Source organism: Belonocnema kinseyi, chromosome 7, assembly GCF_010883055.1.
Source record: "Belonocnema kinseyi isolate 2016_QV_RU_SX_M_011 chromosome 7, B_treatae_v1, whole genome shotgun sequence".
Taxonomy (NCBI): domain Eukaryota; kingdom Metazoa; phylum Arthropoda; class Insecta; order Hymenoptera; family Cynipidae; genus Belonocnema; species Belonocnema kinseyi.
This window is the reverse complement of record NC_046663.1, coordinates 136,956,592-136,969,719: the sequence shown is the minus strand read 5'-3', so window position 1 is coordinate 136,969,719 and position 13,128 is coordinate 136,956,592. Positions and strand designations below refer to the sequence as shown.

General features: G+C 32.9%; 1 protein-coding gene and 1 long non-coding RNA gene across 6 annotated transcripts in view; both read left to right on the top strand.

Moving 5' to 3' along the window:
• Window positions 1-11,646, top strand: part of LOC117176028 — a 34,415-nt gene extending 22,769 nt beyond the window's left edge. Inside the window, exon 2 of the long non-coding RNA XR_004467570.1 lies at window positions 10,975-11,646. This is a non-coding gene — a long non-coding RNA (uncharacterized LOC117176028). The remainder of the gene's footprint in view (window positions 1-10,974) is intronic.
• Window positions 1-13,128, top strand: part of LOC117176027 (CTP synthase-like) — a 103,584-nt gene that overhangs the window by 29,332 nt on the left and 61,124 nt on the right. The gene's annotated exons all lie outside the window — the stretch shown is intronic.

Sequence of the window (13,128 nt, the reverse complement as noted above, 5' to 3'; positions counted from 1 at the left end):
CGGATCTTGACTATACGCCTTTAAGTTTGTCCTCAGATGGGGCCTTGAACCTCAGGGCAGAAACCATAGGGGAATTAGAAATACAATGGAGTCAGAAAGCCATCCATGGCGAGCACTCCAACACGTTAAATCAAAATGAAGTGGATTGTGAGGCATCAAATATTTGGCTGAGAAAGGGTGTTCTGTATCCAGAGACGGAAGGATTCGTCATTGCAATACAGGACAAGGTTGTCAGCACCGGGAATCATCGCAGACACGTGTTACAGCAAGACGTGGTTGACCGGTGCCGATTATGTGGATATACCAACGAATCTATCGAGCACATTAAAATAGTGGATGCCCTTCTATAGATACAGTCCAATGCCCTTTTTAGAAAGCGAAGATTACATCTTATATTGGGTCGTGTCTATCCAAACGTATAATTACATCCGGGCCAATCGACCTGACATCGTGATGTGAGAAAACAGGTGGAAGAGTCTACATCATCGAAATTGCTTGACCGCTTAACCGAAATTTGCAGTCAACCTACACAGCCAAGATCCACAAGTATATTGAGTTAAGGCATGAAGTAAAGAGGACATGGAGGAATGTGAACCATGCATCTATTCGTCCCATTGTGATTTCGGCTGCAAGCAATGTGCACTCAAGATGCACTGAACATCTTGAACATTTAGGAGTCTTTAGGGTATTGGCAGCAGCTCAGAAGGCGGTTTTATGAAGGGGGTGTCCCTATATAGATTGATAAAAAAATCGAGTTTTTTTGTTGTGCAAATCGAAAGTATAACATTTCAAGAGTACTCTGTTAAAATTATTAACATTTTGCATTGAAAAATTTTTGTATTGTAATGAAACGTCAATAAATATCAGTACAAATTTGAGATCGAAACATTGTGTGGTTTTGCTAGAAAAAATTCCGAAAGTCTTCTGCGATTTTTTGCTATCTATGTAATATTAAATTATTTGAATTAGCTTATAACATTCTAATATCATCAGTCACTTGACTTAGTCCTTGGCTATGATGTATAACCGGGTTCAACCGAGTGAAAGTTTAATATAACACATAATAATATGTAAAATTTCTTAAATTTCTGAAAATATTTTTAGTTTATTCCCTTGAAAACTTTACACATGATTTTAAAGCTCCTAAAGTTCAGTTTTTAAATCTTTAAAAATCTGTATTTCTAAAGATCTTGTGAAGTTTAAAGTTCATTTTGAATCTGGTCAATTCTACTCAATATTTCTTGAATTTACTCGATTTTTTATTTGTTTTTATTTTTTAACCTTACCTTCTAACCTCTCAAAATGATTTTAATTGTTTCTGAATTTTTTATTTATTCTGCAAAATTTTCAAAAAAATGGCCTTAAAATGTTTTTGCTTTATAATCTTTTACACGCTTTTTAAAAGTGTTAGGAAATCATTCAATAGTATATTGTGTTACGACTCAGCAAACCACAGCTTTGCCGGCCGATAGCCGAGCACTGTAAACAATGGACGATGTCGTCAAAGGTTTGCTGAGGAGTGACACATGATATTTTATGCAAAAACGGAATGGTTTTCGTATGTGAGTGGGTCTCAAGGGTAACGTTCCAAATGGCTGGGGTCCGGGGTGTGGCCCGGCGGGTTCGAGGAGCGGAGCCCCGGTGGGGGGTTCGGGGGAGACTCCCTCCGTAAGGAAAAATACAGCACACAATAATTTTCATGAATTATAACTAAAATTAAACATAAACTTAAATGTGGGACGTGAGCTTCATAACAGCCGTAGTATAGACATGTTTATCATCTTCACACAATTGTTAGAGGTTGACCAATCACTCGCAAACTTTTGTGCAATTTAACGAGTTGCCGGCCGGCGTGTTCCGTACAACTGTATTGTATAGTCTACAAACATTAGTCATATGAACTGCGAATGCGACCATGGCATTTTTCCATGGCCGGAAAAATACCCCCTCTGACAAACGAGAACTTCGCGTCCCCCAAACACGCACAGAAAGATACGAAAACCGTCCGGTTTTGCATAAAATTTTTTGTGATTTTTTTTTTCAATTTTCTTTTCAAATTTCTTACAAAACAATTATTCAAAAATTGTCCATGGATCATAAGAACTTTTTTCAATCTCTTGATACCCTGCGAAAATTCAGTTTACCTGAAAAAAATTTTTAATCCTGAAAAATTACAAAAAATATCTCAATCTTCCATATTCTTTTACCCCATATTTTAAAGTCTTTAAAACCTAATATTCTTCTTTTAAAATAAAACCTAAATCATTTCTAGTGAAATCTTTCATAATTATTAAGAAGATTCTAACTTTTTTATTCGGGATCTTTGGGTTTTCTGAGTTCACTTTTGTAACCTGATTTACACCCTGGAGCGATATACATCGGCATAATTAATGAAATAAATTTGATTTAAAAAAAGAAAACAACAGAAAAACACTTAGTAAAATTCTCAATGTCATCTTCACAATAATTGCATAAATAAACCTTTTTCATGACAAATTTTTAACAGTTTGTAACGGCTCCACATGACAAAATTCATATAACGTACAAAACAATTAGAAAAAAGTGACTACTAGATCCGCCACATGACCCTTTTCAACACGTGGACCATTTTCAATTCTCGGTGATCGGGGGCTAGTAATGGTACAATTTGTTGCTTCTGAGCGAGGTTAGCATAACATAATATGTAGTATTTTTAGTTACAAGTTATTATTTGCTATTCATACGATTATTAACCTTACGTAACATTACTGCGAAGTGTTAAAAAAATAATGTTTGAAAACACCTACTAGCGAAATTCGACATCTCTTGGCTGCGTAACAAGCGCAAAATGCCCGATTCATGCATTTTCGGAAAGTTGTTATTCGCACACTGGTTCGAGTGTGCGCAGAAAAACGCGTAGAAAATTCGCACACTACTCTGTTTAAAAACCAGGAAATGAAATTGAATTCATTTTTAACCGGGAATTTTACTAATATTTAGAAGTAAAATCTGCCCAAGTTCGATTTCCGCAGTTTTTAGAAACAATTAGTTGAATTGCTATATTTTTTGATGAAGACATCATTCAGTTTACTATACGTAATTCGAAAATCTTTTACTTTAAAAATTTCCCATTTTAGATTTTATTTTTAATTTAAAGAATTTTAAAATGTAGACTTGAACGCTTAAATAAATAAAATTTAAAAGCGTTTGAAGTTGCAAATTTGGTATAAAAACAGTTTTTAGTTTATTGACTGGAAATATAAACAAATTATTTTTACAAGGAAAGAATCATTGATTTTTCAAAACAATTCTAAACCCGTTCAAAATTTAAAATTTCCAGATTTTAACCGTAAAAATTTAATTGTTTTAATTCGAAATTTTTGGTATTTAAAAAAATGAAAACCTCTGATTGAAACTTCATAAACTAATTGGAACTTGAAAATTCCATTTTTAACCTATTCAATTTCAAATTTTGTAATTAAGAAAAAGAATAATTATTTAATATTTAGCAATATTTGACTGTTTATTTATGACCAATTAATTGATACCAAATACTTAAAACAAAACAATCTGAAATTGAATCGTTTGCCATAGAAAGCTTTGAATCGTTTATATTTCGCAGAGATTTAAAATTTTGACCGTTACAATTTTGCTTATTATTTTTGTAAAACGTTTAATTTGTAAGTGAAATCGTTAAATTTTCGTGTTTAAATAGCAATTGAATGTTTATTATTTGTAGAAAAATTTGAGTAATTTTAAGAGGTATTAAAAATTTTCTAAAAGATTGCAAATTATTTAAAACTTGAAATGATTTCAAATCATTTAAACGAACTATGTACTGACAAAATTCGGCTAATTTGTACTCAGATTTCTGGGCAAATAGACACAGTCTAATTTAAAATAAAACGTAGATTTTTGCAGATTTCGAAAAAAGAAAAAAAAGTGTAGAAGCTTTATAAGAATTGTGAAAGGCTTCAAGAAAATAAAACGATTTTCGCAAAATTCGTACAAAAATTGAAAATAATGTTATCAGTTTGGAATATTATTTTACAAGACTATTCAAGAAGATTTTAAAAGATTTCCGAAATTGTTGGCAAAGAATCTGGAAGATTTAAAAATATTTTTCTAATTTTGCAGGAGTTCCTAAATATTGTAGGAAAAATTCTATTCATTTCAAAAGATATTTAGAAGTTCTAAAAAAATGTCAAAAATAATTTTAAAGTTGAATAAAGTTAAAATAACTTCTAGATTTCTGAAGATTTTGAAATAAAATTTTGAAGCTCTTTAAGGATCTTGTGTATGAAGCTGGAATGGATATGTGAGTAAAATTAAGGTTTTTTTGCACGATTTTTCACGAATAAAAACTTGAATCGGCTTTTTCTCGAAACCACATTTTTTCAACTGAGTGTCACGCGTATTTCAAAACTATTGCACTCATAATCATAAACCAAACGGCATTTTACTCTTTAGATGTATTTCTATCGTCGGAACTACAACCGAAAATATTCATTGTTATTTAAAAAAGTTATTAACAATTAAAAGTTCAAAAAAAGGGTCGAAAATTAAAAAGTCCGCCATTTTGTTTATTTTTCGGTGGAAATGTTTCATTGTAGTTCCAGCCAGAGACAATTCGATACAGAATATGAAACTGTTTTGCTTTGAGATGATCCGTTTCCATGAAATGGTGACACTCACCAACAAATCAGACGAGTTTGAGCAGCTGTTTTCGGACCCGCTACAATAAAAAAAATGTTTTTAAGTAGTTTAATATATGTACTTTCATCTGTAAAAAAATTAATTTGCAAATATTGTTTTAACAATAAATGGAATTAAAAAAACTGGTTTTTTCGAAGAACCTGGCCTTAAGATAAGAATAATTTAACTTTTTATTTTAGAAGTGTTCAGTTAAAAAATTTTTTTTTCAATTTTTAACTTTTCTAGCTTAAACTAATTTTAAAAATGTGAAAGTTCATTGATTTTTTAATTTAGAACATTAAAAATGATAACGGGGATTTATATTTTTAGAATTGAATCTGAATCTTTGAACTCGTTACTTTTTAAAAGTAAAAAGTTCTTGCACTTTATCTGAATTTCATTTAAAATTGTTCAATTGAAAAGTGTTATTACCTACCATTTTTTACGTGTAAATTATTGAGTTATTGAATACAACATTTTTGAATTTAAAAATTTTAAACTTTAATTTCAAAAGTTAAAAATTCAAGAGTGCATTTTATGTGTTTTAATTGTAGTTTATTTTTTACTACAGCAAATGGACAAAATTTTTAGCTTTAAAGTTCGAATTTTTAAATTTTATGGACCGTGGAAAATGTTTGCGAACCGGGAAATGACCGGGAATTTTTTTCTTCTATTACAACGGTCAACCTGCAGGTCGGATCAGGCTCTAAGAAGGGGGTTATATCTGGGTCTTATACGCTTCTAGGCGAGATCTAGTCAGCATACAATTTCGTATCCTGGCCTCTCCGTGACCTGTATGAAGTCCTGGTCGGAATCTATTCGGTACAGTAGCTCGAAACAGATGATGCAATATAATAATAAATTTGCACAAAAAATTGTTTCATATATTATCACTAAATTTAATTTTTTTTAAATTTATACAATTGGACGCAGGGTCACTTACAAACATAATCGCATGGTCAAACGCTGGGAAATATCACACTTGCTAAGGATTCGAACCCTACCCAAAATACCTAAACCTGAGTAAACCTTCATATCTACCGCACGTTCTAGCTAATTAAGCCATCGAACTACTTCTTCTGTTTCCCTGAAAACCCAGGGCTAACTGAGGAGTATATATTTTAAATTTTTTGTTTCACACATTTAATGAATAGACGGATTTAAAAAGGCTTCTATTAAATATTTCGATTAAAATTATTAAATTTAAATTCTAATACTTAAATGTTTAATTAAATTATCAAATTAATTGGTGATTTCTGTTCAAATTGTGAAACTTCAATATTTGAAGGATTTATTACTTTGACATTTATTATAACTAAAGAATATGTAAATTTTATTAAGATTTTCAGCATAAAAAAATCGTATGAGCAAAAAAAAATCAAATCTGCTACTACAAATAATTTATTTAAAAATTCCAATTTAAAAATACTTCTAGATAAAACAAACTTGAATCTGAGATATTGTATCTTCAAAGTTACATGTGAACATTAGGGTACTCCTAAAATGAATTGAAAATTTTTTTTTTGCTCTAGTAGGCCACCCCGCCCCCTAAAAAAATTTTAGAGTTTCAAAAAGAAAACCCGTACACACCCTGCTAGAAATCCGCACCTTTAGTTTAAGTAATCGCGGATAGAACCACGCTAGACCCTTATAGGAAACGGAAATGTATTTAGAAACATTTAACGATCTATGTTCCTGTTCCAACCCGTGTACACCCTGCTAGACACCCGCACCTTTGGTGTAAAGAATCGCAGACAGAACCACACTAGACCCTTATAGGAGACCGCAACGCATTTGGAAGATTAATTTTTATATAAAGACCCCTGTCAGGGGCCAAGTATGTCCTGTTAGGCCCTCATTTAGGAATTATAATCATTAATTTCTGTTACCAAGTCCCCATGTGGAACCTTGTTTCACCTGGATAGCATTCCGTTATGATCTTCACAATTACCCAGTAGAGCCCCGTTAGACAAGCGTGTCGTCCCAGAGTATAAAATTTGACCCAGGTAGATGCCTTTCTGGGTTCGACACATAATTTTATTGGGCCCCAATCAGTCGCGTAGCTAGCTCTAGGGGGCCCTGTATCAAAACTTATTTGGAGGGGGGGAGGGGCTTTTTTGGGGAAATCGACGATGTTTAAAAAAGTTCAGTGTCAACATATCAGGAGACCTAACTTTTGTTTACTAAAATTAAATATACTGAAACTCTTAAAATACATTTTGCCTATTCTTCTTGCTTTCAAATAAATATTCTGTTTCCTCTTCTTTTTTCTTGAAAAAGATCTTATTAGTAGCCTAGTAGGGTGTTTTTCCTCTCAGGGAACGAGCCGATTTTTTGGACACCCTCACCCCTTACTCTTTATCCCATGTGGGTGGCCCAGAAGGGTAGCGCCGCCACGAAGTGACATTCAACACATATGTTACACTTTCACTTCAGAGTACCACGGGGCTGATTAAAGCTATTGAACCACGTCCCTAACCTAAAAATTCAGTCTGCATAATACTCAACAAAAACTAGATTTAGATATTTGATCGCATCCTAGCTCAGCACGGAAAAATTGCTCAATCTAATTTTTATTGAGTGATCCACGTCCAGGACGTGGTGAACAATCTTGAAACTAGTCTAGGAAAATAAAAAAATATTCCTATAATCTATATATCCTATATATCCTTTCTTTTTCAATAGACGAATTGGAAGTGGACGCATCTCATTAAACTTCTAGCCGTTTTTGTACAGGACATTTTTTATTATTTCTAAACATCCCTAAACACAATTTATCAGTGTGATCTAAAACCAAAAACTTAAAAAATCTGATAGATTTGGCTAAACGTTTCACATTTTGTCGATCAGATTTATCGAAACAAAAGGTTCATATCCACGAACTACAAAGATTAATGATTTCTTTGGGTATGCAGCATGTTTTGGGTGTGTTTTTAAATTAATTTTAAGGAATGTTTTAACATTCCTTAAACACTGAAACCGAGAAAATAGCATTATTTAATGAAAAAAACACAAGGGATGTTCTGATCGATAATAATACTGGTAAATTTAATGTTTTCACGAGAATTCATTTTGATAAAAAGGCATATTTCGGGTTCCAATCGTGTAAAAAAGGACGAATTTTGCCGACGTTTCGTGAACATTGCAGTTCACTTCTTCAGGGCTGACCTGAAACTGAGGTATCAGGTTATGTTATTCTTATGCATACTCTCCACGATACCTGTAATTGGTGCAGGCACAACAAAATCGTCCTAAAATTCTTACAATTGAAAAATAATTATCAAGCACCCTTAGATTTAACATTTGGTCTACATTGGAACGCATATATTTTGCCCAATCCCAACGGATTAAACAGCTTTCTACTCATAAAAAAAATAAAATTCGCCAAATTACTTCCAGTTAGGCAAACAAAACTAACAGACACAGTAAAAAACATCTCTGACTGTCCTCTCGACAATGAAATTATTTCAACCTTATCTAAAGGACATAATTTTGCTGTAGCTCCTTCGAAAATGCCGAAAGAAGAAATAATCAGAAATTTAGAATCTACAATATATACCTTTCAACCCGAAAAAGTGAATGGCATACGACGTAGGACGGTCAATATTTTACGCCAAGCTCAAGTTCCATCCTCAAACTTAACAAAATAAGAAAAAACTACGATTAAAGAACTCAATCGGAATAAAGGTATTCTAATATTACCCACAGACAAAAGGAACACAACAGTAATAATGAATAAAGAAGACTATAAAAACAAACTCATGGAGCTTCTAACTGCCGATGCATACAGCAAACTTAAAAAGGACCCTAAAAAAACAATAGTCAGTAAAACAAAAACACTTTTCAAAGACTCTTAACTTGACAGCAAAACAATATCTAAATTAATACCTACTAATCCCATCTCTCCAAGACTTTACGGGCTCCCAAAAATCCACAAAGATAACATTCCACTCAGACCGATGGCCAGCACAATAAACTCACCAACTTACAATCTGGCATGCTTCCTCGCTACAAAACTAAATCCTTTTACAGGAAACTCCATCACTCACATCCAAAACTGATTTGATTTTATCAAGAAGATACAACAGATTCACATTCAACCACAAGACATCATAGTAAGTTTCGACATAGTATCTCTCTTTACGATAGTACCAATCTCTGATACAATTGATATTCTTAAATCTTTTACAGACTTCCCTTCCGAGCTCATACCTTTGATAGAACACTGTCTCAATAATACTTACTTCTCTTTCAATAATCATTTCTACGAACAAAACTCAGGGGCAGCAATGGGATCCCCAAGCTCACCTGTAACAGCCAATGTCTTTATCGAACATCTAAAAAACAAAATCTTCAGCAAAGCCAAGCTTAAACCGAAATTTTTGCACCATGGAAATTAAACAAAACGAAAAATTACCCTTCTTGGACGTACTAGTTTACAAAAGACCTGATAACACATTAGGACATGAAGTTTACAGAAAACCCACGCATACAAACAGATAACTACATGCCTCCCGACCATTACCCATCTCAAAAACAATCGGTCATCAACTCCCTTGTATACAGAGCTGTCTTCAAAACAGATAAAGATACCTTACAAAAGGAATTACAAAACGTTAAACAAATCCTAATACAGAACGACTACACAAACAAACCTCAGTGATCCAGGGGTATATAGAATCTATGGTTCTTGTGCCATAGTCTATATTGTAGAAACAGGGAGAGCGGTGAGTCAACGTATAACGGAACATGAGAGTGAAGTCAGGCTAAAACATTAACGCAATCAGCACTAGCTGAACATCATATCGAAACAGAACATAACATTTTATTTGACAAAACAACAGTCATTGCAAAAACACAATATTTTTCCAAGAAAACATAGAGAAGCAATCAAAATCTTAAAACATCCTAATAACATCTATAATGACAATGGATATAATATTAATCCGATTCGGCTTTCCGTCCACCCGGATTTTTAAATAAAAGGACTTGATTGGCCAATCAGGTTCGACCAGTCCTCACGGTAGGCTGCTCTGTCCAATCACAGGCATCGTAGAGAGTATACATATAAACAACATAACCTGATACATTAGTTTCAGGTCAGCCCTAAAGAAGTAAACTGCCATGTTCATGAAACGTTGGCAAAATTCGTAGTTTTTTAAGGGGTTATATACCTTTTTAAGGGTGAAAACTGAAGAAGTTTTGGATTTTTTTGAAGGTTTCTAGCAATTATTTTATTACACTAAAGTTATTATTTATTAAATGTACATGTTTTCATGAAAAAACTAGCATTTGATCTTAAAAAAATATAAATAATTAACGGAGTTATGGCAATTCTCTAGAAACTCTTTTTTTTAAAGCGGCTTACGGTGACCACGATGAAAGTCCAGCAGTTCAACTGAAATCAAAATACCGAACAAATTTCATTAGTATAGTGTTATTTCTACTTCGCGAACGATTATTTTAAAAAATATTTGGTTTTTTCTGCATACAGTAAGGATTTAAACTTAAAAATACATTGGAGTTATCAATATTTGTCAGAGAAAAAAGTATATGTCACGGGCATCCAGGAAAGAGAGCTAAGTTTGAAATGATCGATATTCAGGGTTTTACCCCTTCCGAGAGCTTCTAAGTTACTCTTTTTGTTGGAACGATCAACAATATTTTTTGATCGTTATTATTGTACAAAACACATTAATCAGGAACCCTGTAAATTGCGCTTTCTTCTGCCTGACTAAGATCTTGTAAAACACCTCCCATCTGTGTAGTTGTGAGTGGAGAGGGAAGTTGTCATGATCCACCCCTCTCTTAAAACTCTCATCTGCTGGCTTCCTTCCAGTCGCGTGTATTGCAAAATCCTAGCTTTCCAAGTTAGCCCCCTTTCCTCGGCGCACGTCACATATAGAGTAATCCTTAATTAAATTTTATATAGGAAAAATATTTGAAGTATCAAGACAAAATCCAATAATGTGGAAAAGATTAGAGCACAGAAAGAGTGTTGTTTCAGAAACTACAAGTTATATACGCGATGCAACTCGTAATTTGAATGTATATAAAACTTTATTTTCTTTACAAAATACTCTTCAGAATTTATAAAGGTAAATTTCGTGCTAATTATTTTTAAATCTTGTTAAAAATTAAGTGGAATGCAAAAAATTTAATTCTTTAGGGCTGAGGTTCTGATCACCGCGCATATAAACGTATACTTGTATCGCTTTTTTGCTATCCTCGGTATTTTTTAAATCATTTCTTAATTAATAATAGCGGACATCTTTCTGACCTTTCCTTTTCTATACAAAGCAGCGAAAGAGCCTTTTGAAACACTTGGCCTCGACTTCAATATCAGGGATGAGCAAAATCCATTAAACATCATCCATCTCGACTACTCGCATCTGAAGGCCCGGATAAAGAAAACAGGAGAAAAACTTTCGTGAGCAGCTTCTGGACAAGAGGATGTACGACTTGGCGTCGTACCGCCTAGGCGTGCCAAGGCGGTTTTGTTTTCACTTTAGCATACTGTTCGTACGCTGTTAGATAATGTAATTTCTTTGATGAGCGAGAAAGTTTTTAATGTCAAGGATTGATCACGAGGCGAATTTTAATTTAAAAAAATGTAGTTTTGTTTTGTGTTAAGTACACTACATGTTAAAAATAAAGTATTAACATTTATTGCACTTTACTCCGAACTCACTTCACGCGCCCACACACACACACACACAGCATTTTATTCTCAGTATCTAAGGTGTTGCTTCATAGCACTAGTGTCAGCGGATGCTTGAGTTATGAGTCAATAAAATAAAATGAAGTATTTTAACTCCCAGGGGTCTCGTAAGAGTAATTATTCTTTGTGTGTGTGTGTCTGTGTGTGTGTTACAGACAAAGTATATAATCCGGCAATATATATAATCCCTAGGAATTATATATAATGCCTATCAGAGGCCAGGCAAAGTATGTAATAAATATTCTCCATTATTTGAGTGTAATTTTTCCTTTTTTTGAACTTTCCTTACTTTGGTGATTTCAAAGATATTAAGATGTATTCTTTTTAAATTATTTATAGTAAGACGTGGGTAAAAAAATGTTTAATTAAACATTTTAACAAATTTGAGTATTTTTTAAAAAGAAATGTTTCAATTCTTTTTTGAATATAGTTTACAATGTGCTTCAAAAGCCCTTTAAAGTCAGGATTTTCCGAATATTTAAACTTATTATTAACATTATTTGAATAAACGAGAACCACAAGGAGGTAACCCTTATGCAGAACATTTTTCCAGAAGAATGAAAATACTCTTCATCTTTAACGTCTTGGGATAGCCTTTTAAGGAACTTTGTTATTTTATTAAAAATAGTAAAATTCAACTTTTTTCTTTCTGAAAAAAGCATGATACGTCGGACAGATTGGACAATACACATTTTACATCAAATATATGGATTTTAATTGGCTCAACGTTGCAAATCCCCCAAAAATTAATTTGTTTATTAATTTGCTTTTACCATAATAAATTTTATTTTTCTGACCAACTGGAAACAATTTCGATAAGTCACAAAACGTCTCAAATTGACAATTATTTTTTCACTAATTATCATTGTTTAAACCATTAATGTTTGTTTAAATAATTTTTTCTCACCTGTAAAATGTAAAGTCATCATTTTTCGGGATAAATGATACAGTTGATGAATTTTAATAATAATATTTTAAACTTAACATATTTGGAAATTAATTATTTGAACAATTTTTTTGTTTAAACCATTTTCCCGAGTATTTTCTTATCTTGAGCAAACAATTAACGATTTATAAAAGTCCCGTAAATTGTGAAATATGTCAATTTAAGTTCGAAATATTACACAGCCACACAAAAAAAAAGTTTGCGGATCTGGTAACAAGACAAACGTATTTCTATCATTTTGGGGCGCTGAATTCAAATTCGGTATTAAAAATCACCCATCACGTCATGGTTGAGCCATAACCTCACAAAATGACGAAAAATCATGCACTGAGGCAAATAAATTTCAAAATAATGCCAGTGATGGAAATTTTCACACTTCAAAAACATGTCAACAACTGTGAAGGATCAACCCTTGCCTGATATCAACTTTTTTAACATAACTGTACCCAACAGAACCTGACCTAACCTAACCTGAATTAACAGAAATTTATTGAACTACACGTAAAGCTCTAGAAACATATTTTTCCAGTAGCAAATGTGTGCTACATCGAATGGGTCAACTCGAGCCTAACCTAGAAATAAATCTAACCTAACCTAACCTAACCTTACGAAACACAATTAAACTGATTGTGTTGTCCCGTTGTGTTTGCGGTATCGTTTCATTCAGCTTCGGCTTAACCTACACAGAGGTTTAACCTATCCTAACCTAACAAAACCTGACCTAACCTAACCGATTACGCTGGCAACCCTGTTCTTGTGTACTTTCATATTTTGACATTAATAGCAG